Source organism: Micropterus dolomieu, linkage group LG06 (assembly GCF_021292245.1).
Source record: "Micropterus dolomieu isolate WLL.071019.BEF.003 ecotype Adirondacks linkage group LG06, ASM2129224v1, whole genome shotgun sequence".
Classification (NCBI taxonomy): Eukaryota; Metazoa; Chordata; class Actinopteri; order Centrarchiformes; family Centrarchidae; genus Micropterus; species Micropterus dolomieu.
The window spans coordinates 21,270,806-21,285,003 of NC_060155.1; positions in this window are offsets into that span (position 1 = coordinate 21,270,806).

Genomic DNA, 14,198 nt, shown 5'->3' on the forward strand with positions numbered 1-14,198 from the left:
CAAGTGATATAATATAAGGCAATTTATCATGCAGCGACCTCTGGAGCCACAAAAAGCTTTTACAACTTCACATCACACATGTACTCCCCAGCACCTGTGAACAGACTTTGATGTGTTAAATCAATGCACTTCCACTTTAATGTAAAATCAAAGTAGTTGTCACAAAAACTTAATGAAGTAAAAAAGTAGTGCAACATTTCCCTCTGAAATATACAGAAGTATAAAGTAGGAAAAAAGTATATAGTAGCATAACAATAAATTATTCAAGTAAAGCACATATACCCCAAAATTATATTGTCTTTAGTGCAGTACAGTAAATGGACTTTGATTCTTACCACCACTGATTAAGAGACTGTGTGTAACACTGGCCCCAAGTCAGAGGCTGCTGTCAAATCTGTTGCTTCCAGGTATCTTTTGGTCAGTGGACTACTGATGAGATGAGAGATATAAGATAAGATATAAAGCCCAAATGAATACAGCTATGATCAATACTGCCATGTGAGACACAGATTCCTTCCACAACAAAGATGAACCTGTCAATAGAGCTGAAAAATTAAAAACAACAACAACAAAAAATTCCTCCTCTGAATTGCATTGTTCTTTATTTTCTCGTAGTTTTACGCTCCACCACTTTCGATATTGATTGTGAGGCTGTAAGAAATATTTGATTGGTTTCTTTTTAATCTGCAGACAAACTGCAAGTGTGTGTTTGTGTGTCAATATGTGTATGTGTATGTGTTTGTGTTTAGCGTGCCACATGTGTGTGCGCGTTTATACACAAAACCGTCTTTAATTTAACTTAGTGAAGCATGGGGACTCACGCCTTGCACCAGTGTTCATTTCATACTCCCATTTGTGTTGCACATTTGGAATGCAGATGAGCTTCACTGCTGGTATTTTAGCACTAGCTGTTTGGCTTTGTCTTAATGAGGTATCAGTAAATGGGTTTCTCTTCTACCAGATATGGTGCTTAGAGGCAAGACATAGAAATATGTTGACACAGACCAGGTGGATAACCTTAATGAGTTCAAAGTGGAGATTTCTCAATTTAAATATGCAGAGAGAAATCTTGTCATTATGTGTGATAACTTGCAAAGTCCTGTGAGAAGTGGGCTCCTGTTTCCTTCAGGGCAGTGGTGTTCTAACGTTAAACTGCTGCCTCACAGTACTTACTTACACATAAAAATCAGCTCTGAGCTGCAGCTGCTGAGTGTCGCATTTCTCTGAACTAATATTTGTACTAACGCCCCAGCAGGAAGTTCACTCTATTTTGAGGCGTCACCCACCTACTCATAAGACTCACACACAGACAGTTATGCATATTGTAGTGTGCACACACACAAACACACATGCACGCTGCCCAGTCTGAGATGTATTCTCAAACTCGAGAGCTCCCAGGGCTCCAGTTGAGAGGGATCAATGATAGTGTCTGCACCTCCTGACCTGCACTCCGAGTCTCTGTCACCTCTCCTCCAGCCTCCACAGCCAAGAGGCAAGAAACACACCACAAACTCACCGTGAAATGAGATACTCGCTGTGAAAAATGTCTGCAGCTTTATGTGCTCCATGCCACGAAAGGTCCTTGAAATGCATTTATACTTACAAGAGCGCCACCTTAAACAAAAGGTTAAAAGTGAGGTGGAGATTTAACTTAAAGTGCTGCTGAACTTTGTCAAGTTTTCAGCCATCTGCAATGTCTTGTCACGTCAGAGTGGCTGGAGAGTGCTCTGTCAAGGTTAACAAGTTCAGTTCATTTGATTGGACAAGGTCAAAGTTAGAGGAAAACACAATTAAAATACAGTGGCAAGAAACTTCTGCAGGTGATATTTAAACCCCAAGGGACTCATGAAAGCAACCCTCTTCAAAAACAAAGATCCCCCAAAGTACACATTGATCCCATTCTATTTATGTCCTCACTTCATTTTAATATGAAGTTTGTTAATCTTAATGATTAAAGCTGTAAAAATTAAAATCCTTTTGATCGAGAGTAACTGCAAACAGGCCATCACATGCTATTGTAGTGATTAAAAAGTCTTATTTCGTGTGAAAGTCTGTGCTTAATCTCTCAAAAACCCCAAGTGCTTAATTTAGTTGACATTCCAGTATTCGTCTCAGTAACAGAAATACCAATAATATGTCATCCTATGTTTTCAAATGAGACTCATAATCCCTGACGATAGGTGATGATTTCTCATTTCATTTCCACAAGTGCCACATCGGCAGTCTCACACCTGCAGCTCCACTGCCTCCAGACCAGGACTCTGATCTGTATGCTGGTCACTGTTAAATAAACATTAGCAGTAATAACAGACAACTAGCAGTCAAAGAGGTGAAGCTTTGGTGAAGCTGACATTATACCTAAAAGCGTAAATAAATGAAAATACTGTGCGACTGCACGCTTTTAGAAATAAAAAGGTGTGTTAGTATATGCCCCTTGGGAAATCAGTGATCCCAGGTCAGTCATTAACAAAGCAGAGGCAGAAGATGTTCTTGATAAAAAGTGACTAATAACTTGAACTTCCTGCGGCAACACTGAACACCACTTGATGCTGATGTGTCACCGGCCGCTTCGAACACACTCATTGGTGTGCGTCATAATTTCAGACAGGTATGTAGACCAATGTATCTGTTTACTGTTTGTGTTCGTGCACTGAAAAATGTCAAACCCTGTCCTGCAGTGAACCTGTCTATTAAAAATGCAGAGGCTGCAGAGCGGACACATTCCAGCTGATGTAGATCCAGACTCCGCTGCTAGGACCATCATGACTCATTAACCCAAACAGAGTGTGCAGCTCAGAGCCCTGTGGGCCAGATAGGGGTCTCTCATAACAACTATGCCTCCTGCAAAAAACTTGATATACTACTGATTTGATTTTCTTATAGTCTACTGCACAGAACTTGCAATACACATTCTGTGTTGTCAGAGTTTAGGTAACTTAAACTCTTGGTTGACTTTCACATATTTTTATTTTCATTTATGCTTTGAGCTGAATGCTAAATTAACATGGTCACAAAGACTGCTGATGTTTAGCAGGTATGACGTTTACCACGGTCATCATCTTGTGATCTTTTAGTACGTAAATAGCACTAAGGGCAGATGGGTATGTCATTTTGCAGGTATTTGGTTATAAAACAAAGCATTGTACGAAATTGACCTGATGACTGCACTAAAAGAAGTTAAAACATTTTATGGCAATCCATTAAATTGTCAAGTGACCACCAAAGTCATAATGATTTATCCTCTGGGAATCATGTATGTCTGTACAAAATCTGGGCTTAACTATTTTGCACATGTTGAAAATCTTTTACTTGATAAATTAATCATTAATCAGGACATGATCTTTGCATCCTCAATTGTGGAATTCTGTTCATATTGGATGACACACCAAATGCATGTGTTTCAAACCTTCTGCATCTCTCTCTGCTGCTGGTATCATTTCACCAAACCCCTCCTACCAAACCCACAAGTTCTTACAGCAACATAAGGAGCCGGTTGCCGGAAAACTCATACCTCCAGGGCGAGAGCCTCGCCAAGACTACAGTCCCTCTCCTGTCTTCTCAAAGACGCCCCTCCAGTGTTTCGCAGCCCTAGGCTTCAGTGGCAGCTGTGACGCTGTTCACCACACACACACACCACTGTCCCCGCTCAAAAGTTACTCCCCATTGTTTATCATCATGCCTCTTTGCCACTCATCGATATGATGGCGTTGAAAATAATGAGCCTGAAGCTCCCTGAGGAGCCAGGTTGTGTTCACACACAGTGTTTTGTTCTGTATGCTGTTGGCAAATGAGGTTTTATCATTGCTGATGATTGTTTTTCAGCCAGTATTTTTCTTTCCTGAAGCCGCGTAGTAGTAGCACAGGCACGAGTAATGATTGACACAGAGTTAGAGACTCCTCCTGGCTCTGATTGGTTATTTTTGTTCAGGGTGAATTTTTGCAAATGGCATTAGGGGCACCACAGGACTGTCTCACATACCGCTGTCAGGAAATAGTGACAAATATGCCAAAACACTGACCTTTTTCTTACAGTAATGCACAGCTACATAATATAAGTGGAGTATTCCAGGCATGTTGCAAGAAAACTAGTTAATTTTTTTATGTAATATATTCTTCTTTAAATAATAGCATATTTTCCCAAAGTGGAGATGGAGATGTGTACCAATGTATGTAAACTATCTCTGTGAGCAGGTGTTAAACATGACTTCACTAAGTTTATTCTTGTCTTGAACTCTTACCCTGAGCAAAACCTAATTTCAAAATTAATCCCTAATCCAAAATCCTAATCCTCAACTACTGAACCGGGTGAAGCGAGGACTGGCCAATGACCTCACTTCCTAAAAAAAGTCCAAAGCTCAAAATGACTCACACAAGCAAAACAAAACTAGTCCACAAACACACACACACTCTCACTGTCTCTTCTTTCTTGATCTCTTTTCCAGGCGGGGGATTGGCCACACTTCATCCTCTGGACAGCATAATCTCACACACGCTGTCTCCACTGCACCAAAACTAAGTGCATGAAAGCATGTACTAAGTCGTGACAAACATTTAACTGCAGTGCAAGGGGTTAATGAGGACCACTGATTACATGGGGAAAAGGTGGGGATTTCCATATAATGACTGGTGTGCTGCAGACTGAGTGAAAGAAAACGCTACCTATGCAGAGATGCTTACAGATTTTTAAATAACCCCTGGAAAGTTAAGCAGCAGTGTTAACAACAAATTTGCTTCCTCCTCAAACAAGTTTCAGACAGGTTTGAGGTTGTGAGATGCTGGGGCAAAGATTAACAGATAAGTAGACAGACAGATATGCACAGAGACAGGCAATAGGAGTGGATGAGCGCATGAAACGAGCAAAGACTTAGAATTCAAGTAAGAGGCTTAGTTTTAGTCAAAGGACTCTTTCTAGTGTCTTTATGAAAACTGACGGGGCAGATTATCCTGACGGCATACGGGTGAGAACGAATGTCATGTCTGGCTTTGAGCACAAAACCCAACAATTCCTCACATCAATGACATGGTGCACTTTGGCATATCTCATTGTCAAATATAAAATGTTGCATGATGCTCTGGTGAAAATGTGCCCTACTTTTTGTTCAGAATGTAAAGAAGTAACAGTTCTGATGTTATGGCAAGGACATCTCTATATTGTGTTGCAAATATGTCTACTGAAGTAAGCATGCTAACCAGCTAGTCCCAGCCCGTCCTGTCTCGTACCACCTCAAGCAGCAATAGACAGATAGTATAGCCTCCCCCCATAGTTTCAGCTGGGAGATGTGTGCGAGCGCAGAATCTGAAAACAATCCAGTGTTTGTCTGTAATGACTAGTGGAAAAGGAGCTGGGTTTTCTTAGATACAGCTCAAAAACTCTGCACTCACCCTGCTGGTGGTAACAAATTTTACTATAAATGATATTATGAACAGTAAAACAAAAAGACACTCTCCTTGCTGCAGCTGCCAGTAAATAATAATAACCTAAAATATAATAAAACAAGAAATATTCTATATCAGACCACTGACAAGGTAGCATGCTAAAATCAGCTATTAAGCAGTAAGCATGCTTGTGGCTGATGGAAATGTAATTACTTTTGTAGATATTCAGTCATGAAGCATAAAATAATGGGCAAATTGAAAACTTTGAGCTTGATGAAAAGTAAAGGGATCTCCAAAGTTTTTAAAATTCATCGTGAGGGAAACATAATTGTCTGTACCAAATTTTGTGCAATCCGTCCAAAGGTTGTGAAGATATTTGCTGCAACTTGCTAGTGCTAGAGGAAATTGGACATGTCAGTCTGGACCAATGCGGTGGGGCGACCGACATAGAATTGTGAGCATTGGTAAAAACATACAAGGGTCCACTCTATTTAGCAACTTTGACAATACTAACAAAACATCATAACATTATTAAAATCGTACTAAGAGGAAGTTCTAAGAATGATAGTTTTTATCTGTCTCTTCTGACTTCTACATCATAAGTCTGACCATGCTGCTAGAATACATCATTTCTCCTCCAACTCCTACAGAGGATTTTTTGGCAACTGAATTTCCCATCTCAAGTTAGTAACACAAACGGCTCTAATGACCTGAAGGTCACATTTTCTTTCAGAAAACTGCCACCTGTACAGTTTCATGCTCAGGAGACCTGGCCAACTGGTTTATTTGGAAATGGTGCAACAGGTTTCAGAATGTGTACACAGCTTTTCCCACAGCGAGGATGGATATATTAGCAATTGTTTGGATTAGACGTGATGTGATGTATTCAAATGGCACCGCCCTGGAAAAATGCTCATGATGTTTTCTTTTCACGTGTTAATGCGCCACTGACCGAGGAATCATTGCATATTCACTGAAGCTCTGCAAAGCTTGTCCTGTGCTAAGGCTCACAAAAATAAATTAGGAGCAATTATGAAGCATTAGGAGCACCGCGAGGCTGTCAGATAGAGCACTTGCAACATTCATCTTATGTATAATAATCAAACAATGACTTTGTTCTCCCAGATGACCAAGGTGACTTGAGTGGTTCATCAAATAATCCTCAGTGACTCTTTTTGTGTCTCTGAGCAACCGGCTGTGACTGAAACACCCGGTGAGCTCAACCCTGATTTTGAGGCCAACTGTGTCGATCAATGGAGCGGCCCAGCATGGGAAGTGCACGTTTATTAGTGTTTCACAGTTGCAGCTGAGAAAAGTAACGATTTCAAATGATTCAAAGTAAAAAAAAATAACTCTGCCCTTTAACTGACTGTGACAAGGAGCTAGCTAAACAGCTACATAACATAGGTATCAGTAAACATGCTTAAAAACGATGCCAGTGTTTTTGCTTTAGCTTATTTACAACTCACTGCTAACCATTCTGCAACCCCCAGAGTTGTAGTTGATGTGTTTGTGCTTTTTACCTCCTTCCAGAGAGCCACTTAATTCCCTTCTTTTCACTTTGGAATAAAAATCAACTTGCAGTGACTTGTAACTTGCTTGAGATCGATAATCCATCACAAGGAACATCATACAGTAAGTGCTTTTGTTTTTGTCAAGGTTAAGTCAGTGTTGTAGTGCAGTGCAAACTTCTTAAATCAAGCTATGCTTACAACTGCATTGTCTCATGATGATAATGTAACATAAACCAAAAGCACCCATGATGTTCACTGTCATGGCAAGTTCAAGTCTCTAAATTGAACTAAAATGGCAGATATACAGAGATAGACTGTATTCCAAAAGCAGATATTTCTGCAAGAGTGCCTTCTTCATAGCTTAAAGTGGAAAGCATGACAACATCTTATATACTGTAAGACATAATCTGTATGAAGTAGATAAGCCATTGAATAAAGAATCCCCATTATGAAATCATTTAATTCTGCAACAGTATACCTAGAAGTCTAAGGCCTCAGTACTAAAACATTTTAAGTACATACCCACTGTTATAGGAAAAACATAGTATACTCTAGAATAACATTCAACTTATATGTGAAGAGCTAAACATTAACTGGATTCCCCTGAGATACAAGAGAGGAAAAATAAGCAGTTATAATATTTAACAATTAACAATGGATAATATGACTACTTGTATGTAAAAGCTGTTGGTTGTAGTGACAGACCCACAGAGAATTATGACCCAACTCTGCAGATCTGGGCCCGTATTTATCAAGCTTCTCAGAATTACTCATAAGAACACTCCTAAGAATTGACTTAAGACTAAAATGGCACTTTGAGAAGCTTGATAAATATGGGCCCTGGAGCGCAACTTAAAAGGTGATGTAAGTGGTGTGTTCACAGCTTGTTTCTGCTGGCCGCCAAATGGCCAGAAAATACAGTTAAGGAGACATATTATCTTCAGACAAAATATATTTCATTTCATTGATCATAAAAACTGAAAAATACAAATTGTGAATAAAGTGAAGATATTGAGCATAAGTCTACCTTATACCCTCATAACATTAAGGCTAGAATAACATATAAAGGGTCAGTTACAATTGAGATTTGAATGGAAACAAGTGGCTCACAGAACTCAGGGGGGAAAAAAACATTCAATTTGTCAGCTGAAACAAGTAAAAACGGTCTTTTAAGCTAATTGCAATGAGATGTGACATGACGAAGGACAGACATTTGTACCTGAATGATTTATTAGACTTATTATGCACAATTATTATTGTGCAGTATTTTTCTACTCTTTTGTCTTGACTGAGGCAAGAGCCTAAGAAGCCGAGAGTGAAAAGAGCAGAATTTGTGTTAACTGATTAACACCATCAATTGCTGCTTCCTTTCAGTGCCCCAGTGTCAAAAAGGAATGATCTCTGTGTGAGAATAAATAGATGAATGGTTATTTTTTGCTTTGAAACTCAAAACTGAAATTCACAAGTGCTGAATTTCTTTCAACCCTTCAACAATCAACTTTAATATGAGTCAAAGTTCATGGTGAATCCTGCTTCACGTCTAACAAGAAAAGAGTTTAATTTATACTTTCAATCTGGTGCTATTTCAAAGCATTACAGGAATAAAATAAAATGCTCCAATAGGTGACTCACAAGGATCTGGCTGTTTTGTGTGTACCTCCAACAAAATGTGACATTTTCAAAACTTTCACCATAAAATACTCTCTTAATAACGTGCAGATATTTTAGAAAACTTAGCTCACTTGCAAATTAATTTGTATTCATTCTTACCAAAGGAGCTTTCAATTATATAATGAAAGAGGAAACGAAGAATTAAATTTCTTTTTTAAGAGCTTTTCATTATTCTTTAAATTCAGTTAAATTACAACCAACTTCCCAATAATGATCACACTAAAAGGGGTAAAAGGAACAGAAAAAACACTTCACTGAACACAAAAGTGACTCAGAGTTACGTCCCAGTGAGACCTTCATTTACATAATGTCAAAGTAAGTTCTGTTTCTTTTTATTGGTTTTCCTGCCAAACGTCATGCTCTTACAGCATTAAATACTTTATCTGTAACTTGAACTTAAAATGCTGTCAGTAATTTAAAGCTGTCACATTAGAAAAGGTTACCTCTGCATAAATTATCTATGTTCCTCCAAACAAAAAGGTAAACCAGCAGAAAATAGCAAATAAAAAGATGTTACAGGAATAGTTTGACATTTGGAAAAATTACTTTTGTAGAAGAATTGATACTACTCCAATGATTGTTAACATTACACTGCAGCAGCATGGGTAATGTTAACAATTTTTTTTAACAACTTTACACTTGGCATAAAGATTGAAAAGAGGGGGAAACAGCTGGCCTGCTCTGTCCAAAGGTAACCAAATCCACCAACTAGCACCTTTAAAGCTCACTAATTAACATGTCATGTCATGTTTAATCCCTACAAAAACTGAAGATGTTGTACCAAATGAGAGCCCTCCCCAGAATAAAAAAAATACACCTTTCCCACAATTCTATGAAATTTTTATATGAAAATTCACTCACTGAGAACACATTTTTGACTACACTGACCATTTGAATTCACATTTGAACACAATTGATTTCTCAGAGGGAAATAAAATGTGCCTTCCATTTGTTTTGTTCAGCTGCTTACTGTTTTGTGACTTTAAATACATTTACCAATTAGACAATTGCACTGTGACCAGTTGTGAGTATTTTACCAGAAGAACAACTGACCTTGATGGTCATTTGAATATTCTGCATTTATTACCAGTAGGCTTATTAGCTGCTGACATGTAGGCCTAGGTTAAAACTAATGTTTACAAGCTGTTCAGTCGCACTTTTCACACCTGATCATCTGTATCTCCAGAGCATGACGTCCCTGTGGGGCCACTGTTTTCAGCACGCCTGTCCCTCTCTTTCTGTGCTGTCTGCATTGTGACCAGATAGATTTTAATTTACCAGAAGAACAATGACTGACTGTGATGATCATTTTAATTTGATACATTGAATATTCTGCTGGTATAGTTTTATTTGCTTTAATGTTATCATGCTGTTTAGCTAGCTATACGGTATGTGTATAAAGAACAGTGTATATATATCTATTTATGCTCGAAGCCACAAGACTCCCTTGACAAAAATAGTTATTTTACCTCACAGAACACTGGAGTTGCTGGTATACTGCTGGCTCGATCGTTTAGTTTGTTTATCTTACTGTGTGACTTTGGGTAAGGTTAGTTCAGATCCACACAATCAAAACAAAAAGTAATATAAATAGGACATAAAAAGACACAGATCCATTGACAGGGTTTATAAAAGCAGGACATATTTAACATGTATACTGGGGAAAAAGAATGGGTGGTTACACCCATGCCCTCATGAGGTTGGTTAAGGCCCCACATTTGCTCTTGATGACCAAAACGGTGAAAAGCGTATTTTTTCAGCAGTAACTGGAATTGGTTTTTTTTATAACATTACAGGAGAAATACATGCTGAACAATAATATTTAGGGTTTATGACAAGTGCAAACCACTTTATTAGAGTCCTCAAGCCATAGATTGAACTCTCACAGTCAAGGTAAATTTTTCCATATAGTACAGTGTCTTTGAAAAGCACCAATCATCCTCAAGTGCATTCATTTGCACTTCTATTATGAGGCTATATAATGGATAGAAAGGCAGCTCTATTTCCTGAGTGGTGTCACTGTTTAGTTACCTTTTCTGCACACAGTTGTGTCCTGTTGTGTGACAGGCTTTCACAGCATTCTAGGTCAGCCCTGCAATGCTCCAGAGTGACTCAAGAATGAAAGGGCATGTACAGGGAAGAAGCAAAAATAGCAGCTGGGTCACAGAAGCCAAAGCTTTGACAAAGCCTCGGACATGTGTGTTCCCTGACCTGAATAACCAAGAGAGCTGCGGAGCGGTAGACCAGGTAGAACCCAGACCCGTCGGAAAATAGCACTATTTTTCTTTCATATCCATCTGCACTTTTTATTTTGTTGTTTACACCCCAAACTCACACTAACAGCTATAACAGAGCTGATACACTATTTTGTTCATGCACTGATATACTAAAAAACAAAAGGCTACACAGAAACACTAATAAATCTCAGCTTTGAGATCATGTTTAATTTGCTGAAACGATGGCTCATGCGCCTTGGCCCCTCACATACACATGAAAGCGAGGGGGCATTTGCTGTTTCGTTTCCAAACATCGTTTCTGCAATGCCTGTCCAATTACTCACACTACAGAGGTTTCTCTCCAATCGCTGTCTTCACTGCAGGGTTAAATGGAATTAGCAAAGCCGAGACCTCATCATCATCCGTTCCATTTTGTGTGCACTTTCACATTCACCACCTGCCAAGTTACATCGCCTTTCCATTTTGGAGAGACTTTCAAAGAACAATGGGCACACGGCACCAAGTGTGGCCATGATCTGTTTTACACTGTGCTCATCAAATACAATTCATTCTTTCACAATGAAAGGTGCAGAAGAAGCAATTACTCAGTGAAACACATTTGTAGTCAGGGGGAAGCTACAGCGTGTTATCAGTTCAAACAGAAAGAAGTGTGCAGAACTCTTTGGGAGATGCCAGAGCTCATGAGCAAAATTAGTCATTTTTATGTAATTTCAACGGAGATGATGCCAAGCTTCACATGCACACAGAGACAGACACACAGTACTGCTTTGTGCCAACGCCTTCATGTCGTGTAGCATGCAGTTGAACCTCTTTCCCCTCACTTCCTAATGTGGGAGAAAATCACAATGTCATTCTTGACTTGTGATTACTTTGGCACATTGCATGTTTCTGGGTTAGAGGCATGTGTGTTCAGGCATACTAACACCACTGCCATGTCAAGCCCTTTCACATCATCTTCCTGGCCAATTCTGAGTCTCTCTGCCCTTCTCTCAGCTGCTGGAAGAGGTTGATTGGGGCGCAAATGATCAAAATCGGCTACATTCGTCCTAAAGCTCAGCAGGCGGCCGAGGAGGGAAGAGGGAGGGGAAGAGAATGAGTCAGAGATGACAGAGAATTCAAATGGAAAGAGAAGATGCAACAGCGCTTAAAGAGAGGAGAAAAGGAAAGACTGCTGGTTGGGGTGGTGGAGGGGAAGTCAGACTGGGAAACTAGGATAGAGAGTGCAAGAGAGAAGCAAAGGAGTGTGGAAGAAAGAGAGAAATGGGGGGCTGGAACTTTTCAATTACAGCACACACAGACAACAAAGACCCAGATTTCAAGAGACTATAACAGTCTGCAGTCCGGAGGGAAAAGCTCATTTAGCCTCCTTCATTTCTCCTATCCTTTCTCCACACAAATTACAAGTAGGAATATTTAATGTGTTACTTTTGTTGCACAAGCAAACACAGGCTTCCCTAACATTACAGATGTCCCAAATGCCATAGGGAGGCAAATCCTCCTGTCGGAAGATGACAAGAAAAACTGCACCGCGCTTTAAATTTCAAAGTGTTTCAGTTGATTGCGGCAGCACAGGCGTCTGTCAGCAGCCCTGACAGTGACTACAGCTATTTAGGCTTTGAAGATGTGATCCCACATTATTGAATTGACCGTCTTAATTTGAGCTTGATAATGGTTCAGAACGCAGCAGCACGTCTGGTTTTTGATCATCCCAAAAGGACTCATGTCACTCCATTACTCAGTGACCTCCACTGGCTACCTGTGGCCTGCCGAATCAAATTCAAGTCACTAATGCTTGGATACAGAGTACTGGGTATGCACCGTCTACCTAAACTCCATAATACAAGATTACGTTTCTTCTCAGCCACTGCGCTCCTCCAGCAAACACCGCCTGGCTCTGCCATCCCTACACACAAAGCAATCTCAGTCCCGGCTGTTCTCATATAGTACCACGATGGTGGAACGAGCTACCACATGCCATCAGAGCAGGGGCGTCCCTCTCTAACTTCAAGAAGCTCTTGAAAACTCATTGCTTCCGAGAAGACTTTCTCTTATAACACCCCTAACCTCTAACATGCACTTCCTGTGCTCTTCTTCTTCTATCCCCTTAGAATTCTCTTATATTGATTGTACTTTTTTGTTAACTCTTACTTCTTTCCCTAGGTATTTAGTACTATTAGCTCTTACTAGTATTTATTGCTGCCCTTACTAGTATGCATTGTCATTTGTAGATCTCGAGCTGTATTGATGCTTTATTGATGCTTTTATGTTGTTCCCCTGGCATCCAATGGGGCGCTGGCCAAATAACATTAAAGCAAAGGGGAATCAATGCAAGCAGGCTATTGATTCAACTACCATCATGAACAACAGACACTCTCCTCGCAGCCCATTTAACACAAGGAGTCCTTTTGTCAATCAGGTTTTCAGTGTGAATGACAAGCATAATGACAAGATGACTAGAAAGAGCGAGACAAAGGACTCTCCTGGCAAACATAAAGTTTAATTGCACCAACATCAAAAACTTCTGGCTCGGGAATTTAGCTTTTTGTCATTGTTGTAGATCCCAATGAGCACAAGTCTAATAGGAAATTAATCTGCTGTACCTGTCGACCCCGCTCCTCAAACAAACACACACGCAAACACACTGAACTACGTCCCTGCTATCTACCCCTCCATAATTTGAAGGCTTGTGGCAGCTAACTTTCCTCTAACGTCATTCAGCTTTCACATGTCTGAAAGATTTGTCGACTGTGTGTCAAGTAGTTGTGATTTCGCTGCGAGAAAGGCAGGAGGGGGGAGAGAAAAAAAATCCACTTCAGCATCTGTTCCTCCACCTGTCTCACTCATCACTGTCTGAGAAATACCATTAGTAATGTGAATTCACACTAAAATGTTTTGAGCATTCAAAGTTTATCATTTAAAAGTTACAGCTTGAGCATTTCTTTTGCATAATTATGAATTTAAGCATCCTTTTACTTGGAGCAGGAAAATATTTTTTGTGCAAATTATGATGCTTAGAGGTGGCAAAATGAGTGCACTCCTGAACTTGAATCACATCACCCAAGAAACATGTTCCCTGATAATGTCCTGTAATTATTTTCACTGGTAAATCCAGCAATGTGCATCATAGCAGAGGTAGATGCGGGCCATTTAGTCACGCATGCTGCAGGCTCTGGAGCTGTGGCCCCAGAAAATAAAAGGGAAAAAACATAATTGGTCTATCATCAAGCTCCTTTTAACACTTTAAATGTGCCACGTTCACAGAGATGTGATGGCAAAGGTAAGGTAATGGCGAATGATGGAAGCAGTCCTGATGCAACCCCATCATCATCATCATCATCATCATCATCATCATCATCATCATCACCCTGCTGTCCTCAAAACTTGTATGCCCTCAGATTGT